This window comes from Leucopleurus acutus (assembly GCF_964270905.1).
Source record: "Leucopleurus acutus genome assembly, chromosome: 2".
NCBI classification, from domain to species: Eukaryota; Metazoa; Chordata; class Mammalia; order Artiodactyla; family Delphinidae; genus Leucopleurus; species Leucopleurus acutus.
The window spans coordinates 159,985,229-159,998,516 of NC_139143.1; the positions used below are offsets into that span (position 1 = coordinate 159,985,229).

The following is a 13,288-nucleotide window of genomic DNA, read 5'->3' on the forward strand; positions in this document are numbered from 1 at the left end:
CAGTCTGGTGAAGAAGTAACTCTGATCCCCAGTTGATGCAGTAGAGACCCAGAGAAGAGGAAGCCGGTGCTAAGGAGGCCAGCCCCTGCTCACGTGGGTCCACAGTGGTCCAGGACCTGCCTGCCCCCTACCCAGGGACCCCTGAGGCCTGGGCTGTGCCCTGTCCATTCCAGCATTCCCCTGCTTGGCCCAGCCCTGACCCGAGGCTCACCTACTGCCCCGTTCCTGCACCTGGCCCGTGGGGCAGCCAGGGCTGGGTCTTCAGTATCGGCATTCCTCTGGGATAAATACCTTTGGCCTCAGGAATGCTGGGAGCTGGGCCAGCTGGGCCATGACCTTATCCTACTCCCCTGGGACGCTCTTAAAGCCTCACAGCACCTGGGCGAGGCAGGCATGGCCCAGCCACAGAGGGAAACTGAGGGCCACTGACTTCATCCAGAAAAGGAAACCAGAGGCCTCCGTGGTTATCCTCAGTAAGGATCAGGACAGCAGAAGATGAAAAATGAAATCAAAGCAAGCAATGGACTGGCAATTCCACTTCTGGGTATATACCCCCAAAGAAATGCCTAGAGATGTTCATCAGAAAATGTATACTAGAGGGCTTCCCTGGTGGCGCAGTGGTTGAAAGTCTGCCTGCCAATGCAGGGGACACGGGTTCGAGCCCTGGTCTGGGAAGATCCCACATGCCGCGGAGCAGCTAGGCCCGTGAGCCACAATTACTGAGCCTGTGCGTCTGGAGCCTGTGCTCCGCAACGGGAGAGGCCGCGATAGTGAGAGGCCCGCGCACCGTGATGAAGAGTGGCCCCCGCTTGCCGCAACTAGAGAAAGCCCTCGCACAGAAACGAAGACCCAACACAGCCATAAATAAATAAAATTTTTAAAAAAAGATAAAAGTGTACAGGTTTTAATTAAATAAAAAAAAAAAAAAGAAAATGTATACTAGAGTATTCAGCCTTCCTATGGGAGCCACCGGGTTGCGAGGCGCGTGGTCTTCGCCTCTCCCGGCCATGGCGTGTGCTCGTCCACTGATATCAGTGTACTCCAAAAAGGGGGAGCCATCTGACAAAAATGTCACTTTGCCTGCTGTGTTCAGGCCCATTCGACCAGATATTGTAAACTTTGTTCACGCCAGCTTGTGCGAAAACAACAGACAACTCGATGCTATCCGTGAGTTAGCGGGTCATCAAACCAGTGCCGAGTCTTGGGGTACCGGCAGAGCTGTGGCTCAAATTCCCAGGGTTCGAGGTGGCGGGACTCACCGTTCTGGCCAGGATGGTTTTGCAAACATGTGTCTTGGAGGCTGCATGTTTGTGCCAACCGAGATCTGGCGACGTTGGCACCCCAGAGTGAATACAATGCAGAAGCGATATGCCATCTGCTCTGCGCTGGCTGCCTCGGCCTCACCAGCGCTGGTCATGTCTAGAGGTCATCATATCGAGGAAGTTCCTGAACTTTCTTTGGTAGCTGAAGATGAAGTTGAAGGCTACGAGAAGACCAAGGAGGCTGTTTTGCCTCTGAAGAAACTTAAGGCCTGGAATGATGTGAAAAAGGTCTACGCCTCTCAGCCAATGAGAGCTGGCAAGGGAAAATGAGAAACTGTTGCTATACCCAGAGCAGGATACACTGCATCATCTGTAATGGGGATAGTGGTATCATCAAGGCCTTCAGAAACATCCCTGGAATTACTATACTTAATATAAGCAAACTGAACGTTTTGCAACTTGTTCCTGGTGGGCATGTGGGATGTTCCTGCATTTGGACTGAAAGTGCTTTCCGCAAGTTAGATAAGCTGTGTGGCACTTGGTGTAAAACTGCCTCCCTCCAGACTAACTATTGATACAACCTCCCCATGCACAAGGTGCTCAGTACAGACCTTAGCAGAGCCTTGAAAAGCCCAGAGATCCAAAGAGCCCTCTGAGCACCACGCAAGAAGATTCATCTCAGAGTCCTGAGGAAGAATCCACTGAAAAGCCTGAGAATCATGTTGAAGCTAAACCCGTATGCAAAGACCATGCGCCGGAACACCATTCTTCTCCAGGCCAAGAACCACAAAATCCAGATGCATAGGGCTGCAGCAGCACTAGAAGACAAATCAGATGAGAAGGAGCTTCCAGGCAAGAAGCCTGTGGTGGGAAAGAAAGGAAAGAAGGCTGTTGGCATTAAGAAGCAGAAGAAAAAAAAGAAGAAAAGAAAAAAAAAGGAAAAAAAAAAGAAGCAGAAGACGCGTTTGGCGGGAAAAAAGGCGGCAGTGACCAAGAAACCAACAGCTGAAAAGAAGCCCACAGAAAAGAAACCCCACCACAGAAGAAAAGAGGGCTGCTGCATAAACTTAAATTTGTTTATTTTGTAAAGGTCAAATCATTTTGGACAGCTAATTTTGAATAAAGACCTGATGAAAGAGACAGTGGAAAAAAAAAAAAAATGCTCGGACTGCCCTGGTGGCGCAGTGGTTAAGAATCCGCCTACCCATGCAGGGGACACGGGGTCAAGCCCTGGTCTGGGAGGATCCCACATGCCACGGAGCAACTAAGCCCGTGCGCCACAACTACTGAGCCTGAGCTCTAGAGCCCACGAGCCACAACTACTGAAGCCCCTGCCCCTAAAGCCCATGCTCTGCAACAAGAGAAGCCAACCACGATGAGAAGTCCGCACGCTGCAACTAGAGAAAGCCCAGGTGCAGCAACGAAGACCCAACGCAGGCAAAAATAAATAAAATAATAATTTTTAAAATGTTCATAGCAGCACTATTTATAATAGTCTCAAACTAGAAATTATGCAAAACCCCAGCAACAGTAGAATGAATAAGTAAATTGAACTACAGCTAACAAAATAATATGGATGATCTCACAAACAAAATGTATGAAACAAGACTCCATCCCATAAGATTCCATAGATAGAAACCTACAGTTTTAGTGGTGTTAGAAGTCAGCAAGGTGGTTTCCTTGGGGGGATGGGGTCAGGCAGTGACCGAAAGGGGACAGAAAGGGGACTTCTGGGGTAGCAGTAATGTTCCATTTCTTGATCAGGCTACAGTCTGCATGGGTGTTCTCAGTTTGTGAAAAATCTTCAAGTTGGGCGTCTATGAGCTGTACACTTTTCCGTACAAATATTATGCTCTTGAACTTTATGTCGGAATCTTATGGTATGCCCTCTTCCGTGTCTGGTCTCTTTTGTGCAACATTTTGTTTTTGACGTTCATCCATACTGCAACATGTAACAGGATTTCTTCTTTTTCATTGCTGTGTAGTATTCTATTACCTGAATGGCCCGCAATGTGTTCCTCCATTCCACTGTTGATGGAAGTTGAGCTGTTTCCAGTCTGGAAGCTATTACAAATAGTGCTGCTTTGAACATTTTTTTTTGCACCTGAGTTTTGATGAACGTATGTATGTATTTCTACTGGGGGTATACCTAGGGGTGGGACCGCTAGGTCATAGGATACACACATCTTCAGCTTCGTTAGACCCCGACAGTTTTCCAAAATGCTTTACAATTGCGCACTTCCATCAGCTGTACATGACAGCTTCACGTCATCACTAGCACCAGCATGGTTGCGCTTTGTCTTTTAGCCATTACGGCAGGTGTGAAATAATTCGCATTTCCCTGCTGCCTAGTGAAGCTGAGCGCCTGTCCTAGTTTGGGTTCCCTAGGAGCTGACCCTGAGACAAGGATTGGAGAGCGAGTAGTTTCATTGGCAGGTTGCTCGCCTCCTAGGGCTGCCGTAACAAAATACCGTAGACTGGGTGTCAAAACAACAGATATTTATTCTCTCACAGTTCTGGAGTCTGGAAGTCCAAGATCAAGGTGCCAGCGGGGTTTGTTTCCGGCAAGGTCTCTCTTCCTGCCTGGCAGATGGTCACCTTCTCACCGCATCCTCACATGGCCTCATGTGCGGAGAGGGGGAGAGATCTCTGGCGTTTCTTCCTCTTCCTATAAGGACACCAAGTCTACAACATTAGGGTCTCATGCTTATGACCTCATTTAACCTTAATCCTCTCCCTAAAGGCCTGATCTCCAAATACAGTCACATGGGCGGTTAGGGGGACACAATTCAGTCCATCACAGCAGGCGATCCTAGAAAAACTCAAAAGGGAGTGAAGAAGCGACAGAGGGGCAGGGAGGAGGCTCTGGAAGTGTGTGTCCACGAGCAGGTTACCACCTCGGGCATCTGGAGGTTAATCCCACAGGGAGACTCTGGGAAATCGCATAAACCACACCCCCGAGAATTATCCCACTCAGGGGACCAGGGAGCTGGGTTTTTATACACCGACGCCTGTCAGTCACTGGTTGAGGGCTGTGTCAAGGCATGAGAGGGTGTCAGCTCCCTGGCATCTCCCAGGCTCACAGAAGCCCGGAGGCTCAGAGCTGTGGGCGCACACGCTACAGCACGTCTACGCACGCTAGTCACTGTCGAATTCTCCCTTGTGTGAAGTGGTTACTCTTTTGAAGCTGGATTTTGAAGGATGTGTATTGATTGACCAGGGAGGAGAGGGCATTCCAGCAGAGGGGACAGCATAGACAAAGCCCTAGAGAAAGGGTTCGTATTGTCCAGCTCAGGCTATATAGGGAAGCGGAGGGGTATGAGACTGAGGCGGGGTCAGCAGAGACTCTACCATGAAGGTCGAATGAGAAGATGCGCCAGCCATATGTGTATCTGCTCGTACACCCAAGCTAGGCTGCGTCCCTAAGACCATCTCAAAATGCTGTTTTCCAGGGCCCCCGCAGTCCTCTGACGATGCACCACAAGCACACCCAAACCCCAGGATGCCTCCCATAGCCGGAGACACAGATGCAACTCCCAGCAGAGAGGCTGCAAGCCAGGGCCAGAGCAAAGACAAAGGGGCCAGCAGAGACCTAGGCCACAGCGTGGGAATCAGGAGAGTCAAGAGCTGACCCCAAGGTTGACCTTAACAAAGGACCTTGAGCTAAGGTACAGGGTCCTGAAACACTGAGAAGGACCCACTTAGTACCTAGCCTTAGGCTACCTGAATTCAGAATGTGCTGCTCCTCTAAGGTCTTCTCATGGGTCAGAAAAGCTGTGTGTGTTTGCACTGTCTGTGGAGCCTGCATAAGGAAGGCAGAGGGTCAGGGAGAGGCTGGGCCCAGGGGTGTGGGCTTGGATGAGCACCCCCCAACCACTGTTTTGGCCTGAGGGGGACTGGGAAGTGGGAATCTAAGACAGGTCTGGGCAGGGTTTGACGCTCTGCAGTCAAAGTCTGCTTTGCTCTGCAAAGCTATCAGTTTGGAGTTCAGCCATATCCAGTTCTGTATCCAAATAACAAGCATCTTCTCTACAAAGGTGTAACCCTGACAGGGACCAGGCCTCGTGAACATCTGTTTGTCAGTCCAGCCTTTCTTTGGCAAGTTGCGTCTCCCCCACTAATCCTGCTCTGTCTGTGTGGCTCAAGTTGGGCAGCCCCCCCACACCCAGGCAGGGGGACTCGTGAACCACGCCTGGCCAGCCAGAGCCCCAGCCCCAGACACCATGATTGGATAAACGCATGACCCAAGCCAGGCCAATTGGAGTCTTCCTTGAGACTTTTGTTAGAGCTTCCTGGAAACTCTCTCATCTTCTGAGATCATGAGCTGTAAAGAAGAGATTATAGCAGCTGGTGGACAACTTGCACCATGGAGAAAAATCTGCCCAAGAAAAAAAAAAAAAAAAGGCAGGCAGCCCTAGCTGGGAGATGAAGAGAGAGACAGTCTTCATGGTGTCAGTTAAACACCTGGATGCAACATGTCTGAAGTTCCTAGACTCCTCATTTGCATGAGCCAACACATTTCCTGCTGTGCTTATGGTTCATCAGGGTTTCTGCTGCTTGCAGTCTAAAATGTTCTGATTAAAATACTAGGTGAGAACATAACCAAGCCCTTTCTGTACCTTCATTCCTCAGAGATATACAGAGATATGCAGGGAGTTTCTTTAAAGGGACTTTGCAATTGGCATGTTGCAATGAGGCAAAGATCCCTGTCCTGCTGCCCTTCTTTCCCAAGCGACAATTGACTAACTCATAGCAGAGTAAACACTGCCAGCAGTTTACGTTCAAGTGTTGAGAATGCTACTCTCACTGGAAGGGCCGAGTCCTGGTAAGCTGCCCTCCACCTGACTTCCCAGAGTGTTCTGGAAGGTGCATCTTTCTGACCAACAGTCAGAATTAATGACTTTTTCATTTGCTGAAATGTGGGGGTCAGAGCTATATAAATTTAGGAGAAAGGAAAGAAAATATTGCATTTTTGCAACTCCAGCTTGAATGGGCAATATTGCACTTTGCTGGACTTGATTTGTTTGTTAATTCAATGAAGCCCAATAATCCACCCAAATTTATTTAACCAGAGGGGGTTAGTTAAATAAATTATAATGCATGGATTTAAAAAGAAGTAAGGTAACTCTAAAATATACCATCATAAAAATATGTCTAATGTATGAAGTGTTAAGTGCACTTTGCACAATCGCATCTCAATAAAGTGGTTTTTTAAAAAGCGATTTGCAGAGTAATATGTATAGCATATGCCCATTAATAAAAAAAATACCTGGCACTCCTACCTCTTGCAGAAGGCTTGTCATTTATACAATTAGATGGGGGGTGGGAAGGGAAGGAAAAAATAAGCTATTTGCAATTAAAAGTAACTCAGTTCCTTTGGAGGATTCAGTCCATGCAAACTTCCCCTTCACAAGAGGTCCCCCTCCCAAGATGAGGGTCTAAGAACTAGAAGCTTGGGTGTCCTCAAGGCATCAGGGAAGGGCCCCTCCTTGGTCTCATGTTTCTCTTGTCAGAATGTCTTCTCCTGTTGGTTATGAGCCTTGGTTTCCATCCCAGCTGCCATTACCTGTGCAGCAGGCAGAGCCCAGGGCCGGTTTTGGCTTGGTAAAGACTGTGGAGACTCCAGAAGAGGGGGGCTGATCAGAACCCCTGCAGTCTGGCTGGGACTTCCGGGACAGTGTGGCCCTGTCCAGGGTCCTGACTGGCAAGTGACCCACCAGAACCCTGAGTGACCTTCTGTGGGCTTCTGTGTCCTCCCATTGTTGGGGTACTGGGAAATTGAGGTATCCCTTCCACATCACGCAGAAGACAAGCGTGACTAGGGGCACTATCCCTGGTCTTCCCTCTGCCTGCACTCTTAGTAATGGGTTGAATGCTGACCCCCCAAAAGACATGTCCACATCCTAACCCCCAGAACTTGCAAATGTGATTTGGCAAAAGCGGCTTTGCAGATACAATTAAGTTGAGGGTCTCAAGATGAGATCATCCCGAATTATCTAGGTGGGCTCTAAATCCAATGACAAGTGCCCTTTAAAGAGAAAGTCATAGGGAGGTCTGACGCAGAAGAGATGATTCAGAGACGGAGGAGAAGGACATGTGAAGAAAGAGGCGAAGACTGGTGGAGTGATGGGGTCACAAGAAATGCCAACAACCACTAGAAGCCAGAAGACGCAAGGGACACACTGTCCCCTAGAGCCTTCAGAGGGAGCACAGCCCTGCCAATACCATGATTTCAGACTTTTGGCCTCCCGAACTGTGAAAGAATAAATGTCCGTTGTTTTAAACCACTTGTTATGGCAGCCCAAGAAACCAATACACATTTCCTGCTGCCCTCTCTATTCTACTGTGGGCGTGGACCAAAGTTCCCTCCAGATAGCATCTACAGAGTTCTAGAGTTCCAAAAGTGGGCAGAAGTCCCACTCTGGGGTTCTATCTTTTCCACAACCTCTCCCAGGCTGGGGCTCAGAGGGAAGTGTGGGGCACAGTATCCCTCAGGCAGCCTCTTCGCATCACTCTTTCCTCCTCCAAATCTGTTTATCCAACTCTCTAGTGGCTCCTCTGAGAAATGGAAGCACTGCCCACATCCTCCCAAGGTGGGCAGGCGTTTCCCCTGCATTGTACCCTAAATTATTTCTACCTGTGCCTTAGAGTATAAAACTCCATGTTCAGTCCTCTAAGTTTGCTCTTGACAAAGTTCTGGGAGCAGGGAACTCAGCTTTCTCTCTCTTATAGTAGGTGGTGCTGATTCTCTACCTATCTTCTGTTTCCCTGCTCCTCCTCTTAAAAACACCCTGGTTTTCATTTCTGGAGTCTGTCTTACCCTCACGCCACCCACATGCTTCTGGGGAAACTGACCCCAACCTCAGTTCCAGGGGCAGCTCTAAGTGGTGTCATGGAATCCCATCCCACTTGATCCAGAAACTCAGGCCTAAATGCCAGTACAGGGTGCACTTCTGGCCACAGGAACAGGCATGTGACCTTAGCCAAGATGAAAGTGCTGGGAGCTTCTGTAAAAGGTGTTTCCTTGCTCTTAAGAAAGAACCACCAGAAGGGATGTGCTCTCCTTTCCCTTAAGTGTCCTGGTGGTGAATGTGTGGGCCAGACATCTGGCAACTCTGAGGGAAACTAACCCATGGATGAAGCCATCAGACAGAGGAGGGCATAGTCAAGGGACTGCAGAAAGATGGGCCAGAGTTGCTGGATTAAGCCAGCCCTGAAGCCCACCCTATCTCTGGAATCTGGTTACCTGAGCCAGTACATCTCATTGTTGAAGCCAGTGTATGTTAGACTTACTATTACCTGCAGCCCAAAGCATCTTAACCAATATGTCACTTACCGAAGCCAGTTTTTAAGACTATTGTCTTATTATGGACTTTGAGATCTTCTTTTGGGAGTCAAAGCTAACTGAGCATTGTTCTTTATTCCTCTTATATTACTGTTCTAACAATTTGAATCCTCCCTGAGGCAAATGGATGCCTCCAGCACAAGGAAGCATGAGAAAAAATACACATTACTATATTGCAAAGAAATTATCCACGTTACCCTAACATTCGCACAAAAATCTGGGGGAAGAACTTCTAAACTGTTAGCAGTAGTCACCTCTGGTGAAGAGAACTTGGGGGAAATGGATCTCCCTTTCTATTGGTATTACTGTGACATTTGCATGTTTAGTGTAAGCATGAATTATGTTTGTAATTTAAAATCCTGAGGATTAAAAAGTCATTCAAGGCATCCAGAATTCCCCAGGTGCCTGTTACGGCTCAGCTGTCAGTTTTGCAGGAAGTTTATTTGCAGGACAAAGCAATGACTCAAGAAGAGTAGTAACAATATTTCTTTAAAATTTAGCTTTTCGTTTTCGACAACTTACACCGGCCTGATCTAGCTGCATGAATACTCCCCGCCACAGGAAACCCTCACCAAATCTTTGCCAAATGGTAGCTGGCAGGACTCCAGTGTCTTCTGGGGTCAGGAGAGGGGCTGCAGCTCTGAGTCCTCCAAGGCCTGGCCCCTCTCTCCCTTCCATCCCGGAGATTCAGGGCAGGAAGCGCATGCACCTTTCTGAACTCTGAAGGTCCTCCTTGCAGACTCCCAGGACGGGCCCATGCTCCTCCTGCAGGAAGGATGCCGCATCCTCCTTGGACAGAGCTGAGGACCTTCAACATCTCCGGAGAGGTCTCCAGGCTCTGGGGACCAGAGGCCACAGCCCAGACCCCAGTGCCCCTGGAGCACCCTGATCTGCCTCAGGGTCCCCGTCATTCCCTAAGGGTCCTCTTCTAAGCTTAGTCCTAATGCAGCGTTCAAGCCCAACGCGCGGGTCTCTGGCATTCCCCCAGGCTGGTGGAGCCAGGAGCCCCAGGGTGAATGGAAGGAGCCTCTGCCCCCCAGGAGAAACCCCAGGGCTGACCCCATACCCACCAGTAAGGGCCGGAGAGGCTGGGCTCTGGGCTCAAAGCTTGGGGAGAAGAGGGAGAAAGATGAAAGAGCTCGAGAAGAGACAGTTTTCCAGCACCTGCTCACCCCTGCCCGCCACCCTCTCTTCCCTGGACCTCGTCCCAGGACTCTGTCCCTCTCTAGAGCCTCTGGCTCCAGGATCAGAAAAAGCCTCAGTGCGGGCCCCAATTCTAGAATCTCAATTCTCAGAAAGGCTGCCACCCCTGCCTGGGAGTGGGGTGGGTCTGGATTTCCCCCATGCTCATCTCTTCCGTGAAGGGCTGGGCACCTGCTGGAAGACATCCTGTTCCCCATGGGTACCCAGACCCCTCCAGAAGCCCTGAACTTCCTCGTCCACCTCTGACCCCTGCCTGGATGGGCAGCAGCTACCCCTGAGTCTCTTGCCCAGTCTGACCCCTTTGTGGCTTCCTGGTCCCCAGGGAGCCACATGTACCAGGCCCTGTTCTGGGCATCACGTTCAGAGATGAAGGCGGGTCCCTGCTGCAGGGCAGCAAGGGGGCAACGGGTGGACGGATGCCCACATGAAAGCATCCGCTGTGGCTGCCATAGTTTGCACAGCTGCTCAGCCCAATGCAGGGTGTGGACGTGATGCTGAATGGACGCCAGCCCCTTCCTCGACAAGCAGGTCAAGTTCCCAGCAGCGATCTGCGTGGACACCCTCGCCAGATGCAGCATCTCTCGCAAGTGTTGCCTCTTCAGGAAGGTCTGCCCTGAGCACACGAGTTAACAAGTATCCCCTGCTCCACTGTTCTTTAAAGCACGTATCGTATCGCCATCTAGCATTACATGCTCGGTTTGCTTTTTCCCACACTGGAACGTAAGCTCTTTGAGGGCGGGTGTCTGTGTCGTTCTTCCATCCCCAGCCCCTGGGATGCTGCCTGTGCACTGACTATGTATTTGTGGATTCAGTATATCTGCATGAAGGGTGGGGTTGAACACAATTCTTGTCCCTCCCTCTGCCTCACCAGTCACCTAGCCAAGCAGTCCCCAAGTCCTGTAGAAAGTGTCTCTCCCCCTGTTCTGTCGTCTCTCTTCCTCCCCCTCCCCAAACTCTAAGCCCAGCCTCACCAGCCCTTACTCTGTATTTCTTAATCTCCAAGGCCCAGTTCCAATGTCACCTCCTCTGTGAAGCCAGCTCAGATGCATCTGCGGGCACGTTGCATAGTACGTGATCATGGCCCCTTTTACTCCACACCACAGTCATTTGTTTATAAGTCTGTGCCTCCTGCTCCCTCGCCCTCCCTCCCCGCCACTGCCGAATAGACGATCTTCGGAGCTGGGCTGGGGCCCAAGTCTCTGTGTGCGGCTAGGGCTTCTGCAGAGGGCAGGACTGAGTATCATATCAGAGCTCAGGAACTGTCTGTTGGATGAATAAAGGGCTGAATGGAGAAATGAATGGATGAGCTCCCCGTTAGTGAGGGGTAGGTGAAGGCGCAGGCAGATGCATGAATGAGCGAGTGAAGAAGTTACTGAGTGAATGAGTCAGTGACTGAGGGGTGGCGCGGAGGGAAGGGTGAACGAGCCTGCGAAGGAGGGAGAGCCATGAGGGTTCCCAGCCTTCTCCAGCAGCCCTGGCAGCAGCCAGCCCCCACTACCCCTGGGCCTGAGATCTGTGCCAGCCAGACCTCCGATGCCTCCTCCCAGAACCAGCTCCCATCAGCGCTGCTCAGCACACGCTCCCGACGCTGGCCAGACGCTGCACCGGGCCGTGAATCAAACAGGGCCCTGCCCCGGGGCTCCCGGGACCGGGGGCGGGGCAGACAGCCTCATAAATAAACTCGATGCCATGCTGGGCAGACTTGTGTTCCAGCAGAGAAGTGAGCTCAGGGTTGGCTCTGGAGCCTGGGGCAGGCAGGGCAGAGCCTGATGGAGGGGTCTGGGAGAGCCTCAGGAAGAGGGACCTCAGAGATGGGCCTGGTGGAAAAAGGGCACCAGGAACAGGAGGGACCAGCTCTTGCCGGTTACTCTACTGGAACGCCCTCACCAACCCTGCAAAGTGGACGTTGCTTTCCCCATCCCTGGATGAGGCCTCAAAGTTCAGAGTGTGAAGGATTGGCTGAGGGCACACAGCCAGTGATGGGCCCAGGCACTAGCGTTGCTCCCAGGCCTGTTCACAGCCCCGTCCCAGGTAGGAACAGGCAGCTCTGTTCTACAAGAAAGGAAGCTAAGGCTCAGAGAGGGCAAGTGACACAACACCACACAACTGATAAGCAGAGAACTGGAGTTTGACCTCAGGCACTGGGACTCCAAGCTCTGGGACCACTTCCCCACACTGCCACCTACTGACTGGGAAACTACGGATGAGTCATTTAACCTCTCCAAGCTTCCTGAGCTCCTCATCTGTAAAATGGGGTTAAGATTGTCTGTTGCATATGATGGTTGGAGGGAGGATTAAATAAGTGTCTGGTCAAAAGGAGTGTCACCACGTAAGCAGTGATAACAGTAATAAAAATGACAATACCAGTACTACTACTACTACTAATAGTTTATACCAATGGGACAGCATTATGTTGAGAAAGGAAAACTTGGCTGGAAGTTAGAAGGACTGGCTGCAAACCCCAGCTAGGACACATCCCTCTCCTCTCTGGGCCTCAGCTTCTCCAACTATAAAATGTGGGGAAGGGAAGACTTGAAGATGTTTCCTGACCTGGTGGTCTCTGAGTCCGGGCACCCTGTTGTCTTTTCTTTTTCTTTTTTTTTTTTAACATCTTTATTGGAGTATAATTGCCTTACACTGTTGTGTTAGTTTCTGCTGTATAACAAAGTGAATCAACTATACGTATATATATATCCCCGTATCCCCTCCCTATCCCACCCCTCTAGGTGGTCACAAACCGCCTAGCTAATCTCCCTGTGCTATGCGGCTACTTCCCACTAGCTATCTATTTTACGTTTGGCAGTGTATATATGTCCATGCCACTCTCTCACTTTGTCCCAGCTTACCCTTCCCCCTCCCCATATCCTCAAGTCCATTCTCTAGTTGGTCTGCATCTTTATTCCTGTCTTGCCCCTAGGTTCTTCATGACCATTTTTTTTTTTTTTTTTAGATTCCGTATATATGTGTTAATATACGGATTTGTTTTTCTCTTTCTGACTTACTTCGCTCTGTATGACAGTCTCTAGGTCCATCCACCTCACTACAAATAACTCAATTTTGTTTCTTTTTATGGCTAATATTCCATTGGATATATGTGCCACATCTTCTTTATACACTCATCTGTCGATGGACACTTAGGTGGCTTCCATGTCCTGGCTATTGTAAACAGTGCTGCAATGAACATTGTGGTACATGACTCTTTTTGAATTATGGTTTTCTCAGGGTATATGTCCAGTAGTGGGATTGCTGGGTCATATGGTAGTTCTATTTTTACCTTTTTAAGGAAACTCCATACTGTTCTCCATAGTGGATGTATCAATTTACATTCCCACCAACAGTGCAAGAGGGTTCCCTTTTCTCCACACCCTCTCCAGCATTTATTGTTTGTAGAGTTTTTTGTTTTTGTGTTTTTTTTGTGGTACACTGTTGTGGCCTCTCCCATTGCGGGGCACAGGCTCTGGACACGCAGGCTAAGTGG

At 49.9% G+C, this 13,288-nt stretch overlaps 1 pseudogene across 1 annotated transcript; it reads left to right on the forward strand.

Moving 5' to 3' along the window:
* The first annotated feature begins 1,007 nt into the window (after positions 1–1,007).
* Positions 1,008–2,327, forward strand: LOC309958484 (large ribosomal subunit protein uL4-like; annotated as a pseudogene). The gene has a single exon. The product of its transcript is annotated as a large ribosomal subunit protein uL4-like (transcript).
* The last annotated feature ends 10,961 nt before the right edge of the window (positions 2,328–13,288 follow it).